Source organism: Leptopilina heterotoma, unplaced genomic scaffold, assembly GCF_015476425.1.
Source record: "Leptopilina heterotoma isolate Lh14 unplaced genomic scaffold, ASM1547642v1 Lhet_88, whole genome shotgun sequence".
Taxonomy (NCBI): domain Eukaryota; kingdom Metazoa; phylum Arthropoda; class Insecta; order Hymenoptera; family Figitidae; genus Leptopilina; species Leptopilina heterotoma.
Genome location: NW_025111191.1, coordinates 223,035 through 236,863, shown reverse-complemented (window position 1 = coordinate 236,863; position 13,829 = coordinate 223,035). Strand labels below are relative to the sequence as shown.

Below are 13,829 nucleotides of genomic sequence, written 5' to 3'. Positions count from 1 at the left end.
AATTCAATTCTTTTTAAACATTTTAATAAACTTTTCCACAATAATTCAATTATTTTAAAAAATAATAAAATTTTTCTCTGTAATTCACTTATTTTTGAGAATTATAATAAAATTAATTTTATTCCTAGCGACTATTCAATTATTTTCATGAATAATAAAATTCATAGCAGGATTTCAATTATTTTTAATACAATTTTACAGGAATTGATCGAAAAATGTAATTATTCTTAAAAACTTAATTTCAATTCCTCGAAAAAATCAATTATTTAAAAAAATGTTTTTTTTATATTTTTTGGAAGGATTGAATAATTATTTTTAAAAATTTGGTAAAATTGTTCGAAAAAAATTTATTGTTTTAAATACAATTTTAATTAAATTTTTTTGAAATAATTCAATTACTTTTTAAATTTATATTTTTATATATAATTAATATTTTTTCTAAGAATTCAATTATTTACACAAATAATTTTTCAAAAGAATTCAATTATGTGGATAAATAAGAAAATTACTCCGGAAAATTCAATTATTTTAAGGTATTTTAATAAAATTCTTTTCAAAATTCAATTATTTTTATAAATAACAATATTTATCACAATAATTCAATTATTTTTACAAGTAATAAATTTCTTCTTGGAAATTTCATTATTTTAAAAAATTCGAATAAATCGTTCCCAAGAATTCAATTATTTTCTTAAATAATACAACTCTTCGAAAAATTTCAATTAATTTTAATAGTATTTTAAATTAATTAATTGAAAAATCCAATTATTTTTATAAATAATAAAATTCTTCTCAGAAATTCAATTATTTTCATAAATAATAAAATGTTTTTTAGGAATTCATTATTTTCAAAAAAATTTAATAAAATTTTCCACAGACATTCAATTATTGGCCAAATTTTTTTAATCGAATTCTTTGTAAAATTTAATTATCTTTAAAAACTTTTCGCAATTCAATGATTTTCAATATTTACTATTTTCATAAAATTTCCAAACAGAATTCAATTATTTAAAAAATGGTTTGTACAAATTTTTTGTAAGAATTCAATTCTTTTCATGAATAATACAAATTTTCATCAATTCAATTATTTAAATTAGAATTTGCTTAATTATTCGAAAGAAATGAATTATTTAAAAATTTTCATAAAATTCTTTGTAAGAATTAAATTATTTTTTAAAAATATATTTTAAATTCTTTCATGAATAATAAAATTCGTTGCAGGAATTCAATTTATTAGCAGGATAAGAAAAAAGTAAATAATTTTGATAAAAATTAGGAAAAATTTAGGAAAATAAAAAATATGGAATTGAATTTTTGTTAATTGTCAATTTTGTGAAGTAAATAAAACGAGTTTTTTTGGTTTTTCTTTTTTTTTACATTAAAAAAAGTGACAATAATTCACAAAAATTAATTTTCAAAACAAGCAATTAATGCAGAGAATTTGCTATAAGAAAGGAAACTTACGATTATTATAAAGTATATTAAAATTAATTCAAAATTGTAATGACAAATAGATATCATCAGAATTTTTTTTCACTTATTTTCATTAGAAGACTAAAATTTTGTTAAACTGAATGTTTCGTCAAATTGAAATCATGCAGATTTTTGTTCTTTATTTTTAAACAAAATTAGAAAATTGTTAAACAACTGTGTTTAAGAAATAGAAAATTTATTTCTTTTTCATTATTTTTCTTTATGAATCACAATTTTTTTAACAAAATTATTATTTTGTTTTGGAAAAAGAAGAAAAATATTTGCACAATTTCTATTTTTAATCTTATTTTTGGAACAGGATTTTCCACAGGAATTAAGACATTAAAAAAATTTTAAATTCAATCCATTTTTAAATTAAACAACTTATAAAAGTATTGTTATAAAACATGAAGATATCGATTGCTCCGAGTCGAAGACTCAGAGTGATCGATTTCTTCATGTTTTCTATTAATTAAAGATGACCGAAAGATAAAATCATTATTTTATATTATAAGAATATTGTTACTGTAACTTCATCAAAATTATTTTCATCATTTTAATTCAATCATTATTTTCTAGAATTTAAAATTATTCTTTATAAAAATAATTGAATTCCTTAAAAAAATTTTATTATTTATGAAAATAATTGAATTCCTGTGAAATTTTTATTATTTATGAAAATAATTAAATGTTTGCATACAATTTTATTAAATTTTTTTTTTAATAATTGAATTATTTTTGGAAAATTTTATTAAAATAGTAGATATCGAAAATCATTGAAATTAGAAAAATGCATTTTATTTTTGAAAATAATTGAAATTAGGACAAGAATTTTTTTTTTGAGATTTATGAAAATAATTGAACTTTGGAGAAGATTTTTGTTATTTATAAAGATAATTGGGATTTTTACGAGAATTTTTTTTTGCAATTTTGAACATAGTTGAATTTTATAAGAATTTTATTTTTTTTTTTGGAAAATAATTGAATTTCTGCAATTCTTTGTAATTTCTCCAAAATTGAATTTTTTTAGTGTTTTCAACAAAAATTTAAATTAGAAAAATTTTAAATTCTATTATTTTTAGAATTGCTAATTTTATTTAAAAAAAAGGAAGTATAAGTAGAAATTTTTGCTAGTTTTATAGTATTTAAATTAAATTAGAAAATTTTTAAATTCTATTATTTCTAAAATTGCTAATTTTATTTAAAAAAAAGATAGTAAGAAGTAGAAATTTTTGTTAGTTTTATAATATTTACTAGGACCAATTTTTAAGAATTTTGAAATATTTAGGTTACTTTCGATTAACAGTAAAAAAAAACTGAACAGTAAGAGCGTTATCAGGGTTAATCTAATGTTACCTAATTTTCGAATGTTCGCTGAGAGTGTGGTCAAACATTGCAGGTCGTCTAGACACCATCGATTATGATAATAAGTGGCTAAATAGAGAGAAAATGAAACGAACACGAGAGGAGAATATTCAAAATCACTTTTGAACGTATTTTCCTATGGGATATCGTTCGCCTAGACAGACGAAATCCTACGAGGTTTATGGATATGTTTTATGTAGCCAAGTTCATCTAAATGTACCCTTCAGCCTTCATTTCTGAAAGTGTCTAACTCTGCACTTTACGTGTCAAAACGAGTCGATCTCAGGCCTCGCACTCATCTACTAAAGACCAACTATTTACTACTTTTTTTTTTTTTAACGATTTGCTACTATTTGGATACTTTTTTTTATTTGTTACACTAAAAGCTCCTTTTTTCCATGTTTGAGAATTTAAACTACTTTAAATTTGTTAACAGTTGAAATAAATAAATTATTTTCAAAAATTTCAAATAAAGTTATTGGAAAGAATTCAAAAAATTAAAAAAATTTTAATAAAATTCTTTAAAACGATTTAATTATTTTCATAAATTTTTCCAAATTCATGATTTTTAATATCTAGTATTTTTAATAAAAAATTTTCCAAAAAAATTGAATGATTTAACAAAAAATGTTTATAAAATACTTCGTAAACTTTTAATTATTTTCATAAAAAAATTTTCACAGGAATTCAATTATTTGAAATAGAATTTAGCAATTGTTATGAAAATAGTTACTCTCAATTCAATGTTACAAACAATAGTATTTTCATCCTTTCTTGATTTTGATAAAAAGTGAATTTTGAAGAAAACTTTTACTTTTATTTTAAAAATGAAAAAAAAATGGCACAACATTGCGAGTATAAATAGTTTATAGTATAAATGTACAATTTCGAAAGATAGAAATGCGCCGTTTATATAATTTACGAATTCACCGTTTGTTTTGTGAAATATACAAAATGACCAGAATGAGAAATATATTCGCGACAATTGGTTCTGGAAATCGACCCAAGGGAACTGAAAATTTCTTCTTCTGTCCCCAGACGAATACTATTCTTTGAGAAAATAGACTCCTTTTCTTCTTTTTTTCTTCCTTCCAGCATCTTTTCACTTGATTCCAAAATGTACTCCTGGATGAATACCCCTTGAGAAATACCTATGTGTGCAAAATATATACCATCGAGAGAAAGAGAGAGAGATAGAGAGAGAGAAGGAGAGGGATATCACATCTGGGAAAAGACCTAATAAAGAAAATGCTTCATCTGAAATTAAAATTTTGAATTTACTCCCTTTGTCAATTACATTTGTAAATCAAATTTTATAAGAAACGAAAATTGCGGAAAAGTATTTTTTGAAAATTTTGTAAAGCAGATACTCATAATAATTATAATTGTACAGAATATTATAAACTAGCAACAATTTTCAGGCTAACTTTTTACTCAATTTTTAAAATAAATTAAATTCTGAAAATAGTTGAATTTGTCAATAAATATTTAATTAATTAATAAAAATAATGGATTTGTAGAAGAATTTTAGTTAAAAACACTAAAAAAAATTGAATTTTGAAAAAGTTACAAATAATTGTATAAATTCAATTATTATCAAGAGTAATAAAATTTTTATCACAAATTCAATTATGTTCAAAATTTACAAAACAGTTTCGACAAAATCCCAATTATTATCTTTATAAATAAAAAAATTCTTCTTCAAAATTCAATTATTTTCAAAAATTTTAATAAAATTCTTGTCAAAATTTCAATTACTTTCAAAAATTTTCCTAATTTCAATGATTTCCAATATCTACTATTTTAATAAAATTACACAAATAAATTCAATATTATTTTAAAAAAATTTTTAATGAAATTGTAAGCAAACATTTAATTATTTTCATAAATAATAAAACTAATCGCAGAATTTCAATTATTTTTAATACAATTTTAATCGAATTCCTTGAAAAATGTAAATATTCCTAAAAATTTTATTAAAATTCATCAACAGAATTCAATTATTTAAAAATTTGTTAATAAAATTCTTTATAAGATTTAAATTTTAAGAAACATTCAATTGTTCAATAAATAATTTACTTTTGTATTTAAATAATTGAATTCTTATAGAATTTTCTAATAAAAATTAATTTAAAAATGAATTTTAGTTAAAATTTTAGATAATAATTGAATTATTTTCATAAGTAATAAAATTTTCACTGGAATTCAATTATTTAAAATACAAAATTTCATTAAATTTTTCGAAAAATATCAATTATTTAAAAATATTTTTATAAAATTCGTCGCAAGAATTCAATTAATTGAAAAAAAAATTTAACAAAGTTCTTTTTAAGAATTCAATTATTTTTATAAATAATAAAATTCTTCACCGAAATTTAATTATTTTTATAAACAGGATTTTAATTATTTTTGATCCAAGTTTAATCAAATTCTTCTAAAAATGTAATTATTCTTAAAAATTTTAAATAAAATTCGTTAAAAGAATTCAATTATTTAAAAATTTGTTAATAAAATTCTTTATGAGAATTCAATTTTAACAAACATTTAATTATTCAATAAATAATTATCTTTTGTATTTAAAGAATTGAATTTTCATGGAATTTTCAAATAAAAATTGATTTAAAAATGAATTTTAGTTAAAATTTTAGATAATAATTGAATTATTTTCATAAGTAATAAAATTTTCACTGGAATTCACTTATTTAAAATACAAAATTTCATAAAATTTTTCGCAAAATATCAATTATTTAAAAATATTTTTATAAAATTAAAAAAAAAATAATTAAAAAGAAATTTAACAAAGTTCTTTTTAAAAATTCAATTATTTTCATAAATAATAGAATTCTTCAGCGCAATTTAATTATTTTTATAAACAGGATTTTAATTATTTTTGATACAATTTTAATCGAATTCCTCTAAAAATGTAATTATTCTAAAAAATTTTATTAAAATTTGTCAAAAGAATTCAATTATTTAAAAATTTGTTGATAACATTCTTTATGAGAATTTAATTTTAACAAACATTTAATTTTTCAATAAATAATTTACTTTTGTATTTAAATAATCGAATTCTCATAGATTTTTCTACTTAAAATTAATTTAAAAATGAAAAATGAATTTTAGTTAAAATTTTAGATAAATTTAACAGAACATTTTTTTTAATAAAATTGTTTTCTTCATTTTTTAAAAATTCAAAAATTTTCAGTTTCATTTTCAATTAAATTTTCCAATTGACAAATATAATTTATAAACATTTTTTTCCTTCATTTTTAAAAGAACTTTGAATTTTATTAAAACAATTGAAATTAAGAAATCGAATTCATGCAAATTATTTCCTTATAAAATTTGAGAATTTTCTAGAAAAATATTAAGAAATGGGAATATCTAATGTTTTTCTTCCCAAAAGAAAAAAATGAGTTTTTAAACAATATTGTTATTGAGAAATAAAAATTATGCATAAAATGTGTATATTTCCTATTTCTTAATCAAAATTTTTTAACAATTAACAATTTTCTATTATTCTTTATAAATGAAAAGGAGAATAATTTGCACAATAATTTAGATCAGTCAAACAAAATTTGTTATAGAAAAAATATAACAAACAAAATAGGTATATTTTTTATTTGTTAATCACAATTTTTTTTTTTTAATTTTCTAATTTCTAATATTATTTTATTATGAATCATGAAAAAATACCTGCATATTTTTTATTTGTCATACAATATTTTTTAAGGAAAAGAAAAAAAAGCATACACGAAAACTAACTTCAAACTGCGGACAAAATGAATGAAAGAACACGAAGATTAATTAATATATTAATAATAATAATAATATAATTAAGTATAATTAATAATAATAATAATAATAGTTAATTAAAACTTCGAGTCAAATTTGACTCGGAGTGATGGTTAATTTCAAAGTTTGATTGTATAAATTATAAAATATTAATTATACAGAATATTAATGGTAAAAAAAATTGTGAATTTAGAGGAAAGATTTAATTTTCTTTTCGGGCGTTTGTTGTGTGTGTATTAAAAGGAAAGTGAAAATATGAACGAGGTTGGTACATATAAACTTGTTGGAGAACGATCGTCGATTTAATATTTATAAACGAGCGTTAGTATACTATATAGGGTCCAGACTCGCGTATTCTCGAATGCTCGACCCTTGTTGCGACGCCCGGTCGCGGTCCACTTCAACCTCGAATTCTCCAACCCCGAAATCTCATCGGCCCAAATGGCGCATCAACATCTATTATTAACCGACTCCGGAATATTAACGATACAGTTACCGTATTCCAGAAGCTAAATTAGCGGAGATTATTACGAGTGGCCCTCTCACTCTAGACCATCTCTCTCAATTTATTCCTTCAATTTTTTTAACAGTGGCAATTTTTTTTCAAATTTCAAAATTCATATTTCAAAATTCAAATTTCAAAATTCAATTTTCAAAATTCAAATTTTGAAATTTGAATTCAAAAATTCAATTCTTCAAAATTCCCTTACGAAATTTAAATTTACAAGTCGATATTTAAAAATCACTGTAAAAAAAAATGAATGGGAAACTTAAATCTATTTATAGAAAGATTTTCTGCTATATTCTCAAGGGATATCAGTAATATTTTTTTTTCTTTTTTGGATATTCTAAATCTGTACCCTTATTATGAAATTTAGAGGGAATGGGAAAAAAACTGATATCGAGGGGTTGAAGGTGTCGGTGGTACATCACGCTTATGGATCGCCGGAGGTGGCACTTGGTCCTTGCCGACCTTATGCCATAAAGTCTCACCTCTCACTCGCTTTACGTCCTTTAAACTGACATCTCCATATATTTTCAGATTCGTATCGCGAAATTGGCCCTTCGGGACTGTCTACTGGGGAAAAAAAAAAAATTCAGGAGAAAAAACTAAAAACAGAAGAACAGAGTTGAGTCCGATACAGAGACTGTTAAGGGATGAGAGAGGAAAGTCTCTCATTCCTCCCCTCCCCCTCCCTTCTCTACCCTTCAAAACCAATAAAACTGCAGGGGGATTAAACTCATTCGATAAAAAGACACTTCGTGGCTATCGTTGTGTACTACAATCTAAGTTTTTTTTATACGAGCACGTATCGTTAAATCTGGTAATTCCGCCTTCGAACACGCAGGACTACATTTTTACAGGAGAAAAAAAAAATTTTTTTCTTCATTTAATTCTATGGGATAAAGAATTTATATTTTGAAAATAAATTGATCTTTTTCGAACTGTCATATATTTAGAGTACAATTTTCTTGGATGTATTTTAATCCCAACAAAAATATCTTTGATGCAAAATGTTACAACAAGTACCCAATGTATTTGCCCGCTGAATTCGAATCCGAAGTCAGAATTGTCAAATTCATTCTTTTTTTTGAGTTATAAAAACGACTCAAAAATACGAATTAGAACCAACAAAAATAAAAAAAAAATGTCATGACACTACACTAGTATATTTATATCTATTTCGTCACGCTGAATCCGAATCCGAAGTAAAAAATTGACAGATTTGCTCAAAATTTTGAGATACACTCAAAAAACGGCTCAAAAAACCGAATTAAATTCAAAAAAATAAATATTTTTTTGTGTGACACTACACTAGAATATTTTCATGTATTTTTTCACGCTGATTTCGAATTTAAAGTCCGAATTTACAGATTTGAACAAAATTTTGAGATAAACTCAAAAACGGCTCAAAAAACCGAATTGAAAAAAAAAATAAATATTTTTTTGCATGACACTACACTAAAAAATTTTCATGTATTTTTTCACGCAGAATACGAATTTAAAGTCAGAATTGACTGATTTGCTCAAAATTTTGAGATAAACTCAAAAAAACGGCTCAAAAAACCGAATTAAATTTTAAAAAATAAATATTTTTTTGTACGACACTACAATAGTATATTTTCATGTATTTTCTCACACAGAATCCGAATTGTATATCAAAATTGACAGATTTACTCAAAATATTGAGATAAACTCAAAAAACGACTCACAACCGAATTAAATTCAAAAAAATAAATAGTTTTTTGTATGACACTACAGTATTATATTTCCATGTATTTTTTCACGCTGATTCTGAATTTGAAGTCAGAATTGACAGATTGACTCAAAATTTTGAGATAAACATAAAATACGACTCAAAAAATTTTGATTTTCTCAAAATTTTAAGATAAACTCAAAAAACGGCTCAAAAAGCCAAATTAAATTCAGAAAAATAAATAGTTTTTTGTATGACACTACACTATTATATTTCCATGTATTTTTTCACGCTGAATCCGAATTTGAATTCAGAACTAACAGATTTGATCAAAATTTTGAGATAAACTCAAAAGAACGACTCAAAAAACTCAAAAAAATTGATAAAAAGAGCGATTTAAAATAAAATAAATAGAAATTTTTTTCTGTCACTACACTAGAATATTCTCTTATATTTTTTCACTTGGATCTCAAAATTTCAAGTCAGAATCATCAAAATGGCTCAAAATTTTGAGATATTCAAGAAAATCTGCCAAGAAAAACAAATTAAAGTTAAGAGACTCAACTCTTTTTTTAAACATTAGTGTTTTTACAAAAAATAAAACATTCGAACCTATAAGCAGTTTTGATTGAACTTAAAATTTTGAGCCACTTTGAGAATCTGTTTTCTAAATCACAGTGAAAAACTACACGCGAATATACAAGTGTTAGTGCCATGGAAAAAAATTTCCTTTTTTGATTTTAAATCGATTTTTTTTATCAATTTTTTGACTTTATCTCAAAATTTTGAGCTATTCTCTCAAAATTCTGACATCAAATTCAGATTTAACGGTAAAAAAAATCTATGTGGAAATATTGTAGTGTAGTTTTAAAAAAAAAATTTAATTTTTTTTTAATTCGGTTTTTTGAGTCGTTTTTTTAATTTGTCTCAAAATTTTAAGCAAATTTGTCAATTTTTACCTCGAATTCAGATTCAGCGTGAAAAAATACATGGAAATATACTAATGTCGTGCTATAAAAAAATATTTATTTTTTTTATTCTAATTCGGGTTTTGAGCAGTTTTTTGAGTATAACTCAAAAAAAAGAACCAATTTGACAATTTTGACTTCGTATTCGGAATCAGCGGGCAAAAATAAGTGAGAATATACAAGTGTAGTGTCAAAAAAATTTTTTTTTTTTACTTTTTTGGTGCTTATTTGTATATTTGAGTCGTTTCTTGAGTATAAATTAAAAAAAAGAAGCAATTTGACAATTTTTACTTCGGATTTGGATTCAGCGGGCAAAAATAAATAAGAATTTACAAGTGTAGTGTCACAAAAATTTTTTTGTCCTACCTGCACGGAAAGTATGTCATTTCGGGCACTTAAGGCGGGCGCAAAGTAACACATTATGCCCGGGAGTGGGAGAAGCGGGCGGAAAAGTATTTTGCGCCCGCTTGTATGACGTCAGCGGACGGTAAAGTATTTTCCGCCCGCTTCCCCTACCTCCGAGCGGGCGGAAAAGTATTTTGCGCCCGCTTGTTAATTATTTGATTTTCTTCATTAAAATGCGACATTTTCGACTTTCTTTTTATGTTGACTATAAAACTGCAAACATTTTCAACTTGTTTTATTTTGTCTATAAAAATTTGCAATTTTTTTTTTATTTTCTCTAAAAAAAATAATGAGATATTTGGTTTTGTTCCCATTTCGTTTATCAAAATTGTCAATTTTAAAAGTTCCTGTTTCAGTTTTGTTCAATTATTAACTACTACGTTCTAAATAAATACTATGTTTCCAGAATACATTGTTTTTTATTTCTATTTTAAAACTTCTATCATTATAGACTTCATTCGATATAATGTTTATATAGAGCTTAATTTTTAACTCATATGAGAGTTTAATCGTGCGTGCCCTCAATGCCATACTTTCCATGCAGTTAGGACAAAAAATTATGTTCGCATCATGGGCGCAAAGGTGATTACGACTTTGGCGAAATTTCGGGACCTCGGGGACACTTTCGCTCCATCGGCTTCGCCTCGGGCGCGAAATTATGTCCCCTCGGTCCCTTCATTTCGCCATCGTCGCAATCACCTACTTTGCGCCCTTGTTACGAAAATAACTATTTTGGTTCTAATTCGTATTTTTGAGTCGTTTTTTGAGTATAATTCAAAAAAATGAACCAATTTGAGAATTCTGACTTCGGATTCGTATTCAGCTAGCAAAAATACATAGGAATATACTAACGTAGTGTCATAACAATTTTTTTTTACTCTTTTGGTTCGAATTCGTATTTTTAGTCGTTTTTTGAGTATAACTCAAAAAAAAGAACCAGTTTGACAATTCTGACTTCGGATTCGAGAAAACAGCAAACATTTGAATTTATGATTTTTGATCCAAAATTTTCCGTGCGTATTAAAAGTTTCGTAAGGAAAATGGAATGGAGCAAAAGAAAATTAGTACAAAAAATTGTATCAAAAATAAGTTAAATATTGAAAAAAAAAGAATTAAATATAAGAATGGTATTAAAAGTAAAAAAAATACTGGAATTGAATTCAGGAAGCAGAAATGTTACAATTATATATTACCTTATGGAATTCAAAACCATGCAATCTGACGTAATGCGCATTCAGGGATGCACACGTCGGCAATGCCCTTGCATACTAAACGTTCGGCTCCTTCCTCATGGTACTTAGCATACATAAGCTTCGGATAATGCAACGAATTCCATCGCATGGTGTCATTAATCCAAAAACAATGGAAATCTCCAGATCACGAACAAACTCCCTCTCTCTCTCTCTTTCTCTCTTCTGATCTTATCTCATCTCATAAACATTAAGGGAGTATTTTAAAAGAAAATAAAATCCCCTTTTTCTCGAGTTCAACACTGTAAAATATAAAACAAAAAACAAGACAAAATTACGCCATATTAGTATAAGTATAGATGGAGTAATATGATATTTGAGAAATAAAAGAAGAAGAAGAAGAAATTCGTTCGATAAAAATAAGTGTCTGCTGTTTAGCCTTATAGATATGTAAAGAGGGAAACTTAAGGAGCATTCGTCGAGCTCATAAAGGCGTCAACACTGTTGAGTGCTACTGTTTGATATTTTATGAACGTTTTCCAGAAGATGATACTAAGGGAAAGGATTCCTTCATGCGAATCGCGCGAAATGACCCGTGAAAACTGCCTTTAGTTGAGTGAGCATACTTGATCGCCTCCAATGTTCTCTATTCTTTTTCCCCGCAAAGATTCTCTTCCCAAAAAACCCCTTAAAATTTGAGCCTTTGGATTTTCAAGAGATGTTTAGAAACCTTTCGAGTAACAGAAATAAAGTACTGTCTGTATTCCTAAATTTGATCCTAAATTCCGAAATTTAGGATTAATCCTTCGCCTACGCAGACTCAGGGCTCGGATCGTCTTCAAGTCTCAAAAAAAAGTCGCTTTAGTCGCATAAATTTACAACAAAAGTCACAAAAAGTCGCATAAAATTTCCAAAAAAAGTCGCATGAAATTTTAGAAGAAACGAAAAAAAGGAAACACGAAATTGTCAAAATTGTAAAAAAATGACATTTCTCAACAACAGATACATTAATATCAAACAATCAGATATAGAATTTAGAAAAATTAAATAAAATTCGTAGCAAAATTTTAATTAGTTATTTTTAACATTTTCTTTCAAAATTCTCAATGTCAAAATTCAAAAAATTCAAAATTCAAAATGTCAATTATTTTTATAAATAATTAAATTCTTCTCCGAAATTCAATTATTTAAAAAAAAATTTAATAAAATTCTTGTTAAAATTTCAATTATCTCTATAAATAATAAAATTCTTCTTTGAAATTCAATCATTTTCAAAAGTAATAAAATTCTTCGCAGAAATTCAATTATATTCAAAAACTTTTTTCAATTTTTCCTCAAAATTTTATAAATAATAAAATTCATCATAAAAATTTAATTGTTTTTAAAAGTTCTAAAAAAATTCTTTGGAAAATTCAATTATCTTCAAAAATAAGAAAATTCTTTACTACAGAAATTCAAGTATTTTCAAAATTTTTTTTTAAATTCTCCTTAAAATTTCAATTATATTATAAATATCAAAATTCTTCTGCAAAATTCAATTAATTTTAAACATTTAAAAAAAAAATTTGTTCAAAATTTCAATTATCTTTATAAATATCAAAATTCTTCTTCAAAATTCAATTATTTGCAAAGAATTTTAATAAAATTCTTGTCAAAATTTCAATTATCTTTATAAATAATAAAATTCATCCTAGAAATTTAATTATTTTCAAAAAAAAAATAAAATTCTTCGCAAAAATTCAATTATTTTCACAAATTGGAAATAAAATTCTTCTTATGAATTCAATTATTTTCAAATATTAATAAAAATATTTGCAATAATTCAATTATTTTCAAAAACGTTTAATAAAATTTTACGCAGAAATTCAATTATCTGCCAAATTAATAAAGTTATTCACAGGAATTCAATTATTTTTTTAAATTAATAAAATTCTTTACAAGAATTCAATTATTTTTTAAAAAAAACTTTTAAATTTTTGGCAGTAATTTTATTTTTATAAATTAATAAAATTCTTCAAAGGAATTTAATTATTTTCAAAAAATAATTGTACACTTCGCATGACATCAATTATTTTCGAAAATTCATCAAATTTATCGTAAGAATTCAATTATTTTCAATTATTACTAAAATTCTTCTCAAGAAATTCAATTATTTTGAAAAATTTTGATTAGATTAATGATAGGAACTGAATTATTTTCAATAAAAAATTTTAATTAAATTTCATTGAAAACATTTAATTACTTTCAATAATTTTTAATCAATGCTCTACAAGATTTCAATTATTTTTATAATTAACAAAATTTTCTTCTCGGAAGTTTAATTAAGAATAAGGATTAAGTTTAAGGAATTTTAATAAAATTCTTCGCAAAAATTTAATTGAATTTTTGACACAGGAAATAAATTTTTTTTTCAATTATTAATGAAAATCTTTGCA

At 23.7% G+C, this 13,829-nt stretch overlaps 1 long non-coding RNA gene across 1 annotated transcript in view; it reads right to left on the bottom strand.

Moving 5' to 3' along the window:
• The window catches only part of LOC122511619, a 49,924-nt gene extending 38,390 nt beyond the window's left edge, over positions 1-11,534 (bottom strand). Inside the window, exon 1 of the long non-coding RNA XR_006302536.1 lies at positions 11,398-11,534. This is a non-coding gene — a long non-coding RNA (uncharacterized LOC122511619). The remainder of the gene's footprint in view (positions 1-11,397) is intronic.
• Between the last annotated feature and the right edge of the window lie 2,295 nt (positions 11,535-13,829).